This window comes from Trichechus manatus, unplaced genomic scaffold, assembly GCF_000243295.1.
Source record: "Trichechus manatus latirostris isolate Lorelei unplaced genomic scaffold, TriManLat1.0 scaffold00006, whole genome shotgun sequence".
Lineage (NCBI taxonomy): Eukaryota > Metazoa > Chordata > Mammalia > Sirenia > Trichechidae > Trichechus > Trichechus manatus.
Window position 1 is genome coordinate 25,417,066 of NW_004443942.1, and position 1,279 is coordinate 25,418,344.

A 1,279-nucleotide genomic window follows, 5' to 3' on the forward strand; every position below is an offset into this window, starting at 1 on the left:
TTTACACATTTTAAGTAAATCTAAAACAAAAGGTGGAAAAAAGCCCAATAATTGGTAATAATCAAGCCTACTGGATAAATGCGGGAGAAGGATGTGGCAGTCTGCTTCTGTAAAGATTTACAGCCTTGGGAACCCTATGGGGCGCAGTTCTATCCTGTCCTATAGGGTCACTATGAGTCCGACTCCACGGTAATGGTTGTTGTTGTTTTTTGGTTATTGGATAAATATCATCTTAGGGTGGCTGAGCATTATTTTTAACAAGCCTGGAGTTTTAAGACTTTATAAGTCACCAATCATGCTAATCCCAACTGCTTCTACAGAGAACTCCTAGGTTACTGTGATTGTTTTGTGGGGGAGCGGCGAGTTATGTCTATTTTCAAAACATCTTTTGGGGTATGGGAGTTTGCTTGCTCTCCATACAGAAGGAATTCTACAGGCTGAGACTGCACCACCCACCCCACGAACCCCTTACTTGCAGAAACCTCTGCCCCCCTTCCCCCCAAATAAGGGCGCTTCACAGTGCAGTCGCCAACTCCAGATCCAGATGCTTGACACCTATTGTCCCCGTCTGGGCGTCAAGCGACTTCGCCTGAAGGACCCTAGCTTCGATTTCTCTAAAAAAATCAAGGCGCCGCTCCATCAGCCTCCCCGGGGCCGTCCTGACCCGCGAGGAGTTGCAGCCCACCAGAACAGGGCCTTGGGCCCGGCTGGTAGGAGACCGGGCGGGCACCTCCAGACAGGCGTTCGTGCTGGGCAGCCCAAGCGGCCGCAAAGGGCCCCGCCAGCTGCTTCGCCCGCCCCCTCCGCCTCAGAGGGCTGGCTAAGTCCCTCCCGCTCCCGGCTCTTCGCCTCACTAGCAGCGGTTCTCGTTGCAGCGGGGACAGGGCGAAGCGGCCTGCGCCCACGGAGCGCACAACACTGCCTAGAACGCACCGCCACCGTTGCCCCCTCAGCCGCCCACTTGGGAACTCCAGCGGCTTCTGCTCGCGCACGGTGAGCGCCACCCCGGACCGAGGCGCTGAAAGGGAAGAGGGCCGCTGCGCCCGAGTGTCCTTTACCTCAGGATCGACTGGAGCTTCGCGAGGGGCTTGCTCTCCAAGTCTTCCCTCCCCCCGGCCATTCCAGTGCCCTTCTCCTCCCCTTCTCTGCCTCTTAGCCCCGACCTTTCCCTTCCCTCCCTTTCTCGGAAGGCGACGAGTCCCCGGCCCGCCCCGGCGGGGACCGTTGCACTGACCGTTGGCAGGCAGGGCCTCCAGGCTCCGCCCCCGGCGCGGGCCTC

The 1,279-nt window shown here is 58.1% G+C and overlaps 1 protein-coding gene across 1 annotated transcript in view; it reads left to right on the forward strand.

The window, feature by feature from the left end:
- The first annotated feature begins 833 nt into the window (after window positions 1–833).
- Window positions 834–1,279, forward strand: part of CAPRIN1 (cell cycle associated protein 1) — a 32,884-nt gene continuing 32,438 nt past the window's right edge. The window contains exon 1 of the mRNA XM_004369778.2: window positions 834–993. The gene's annotated coding sequence lies outside the window, so the exon portion shown is untranslated. The remainder of the gene's footprint in view (window positions 994–1,279) is intronic.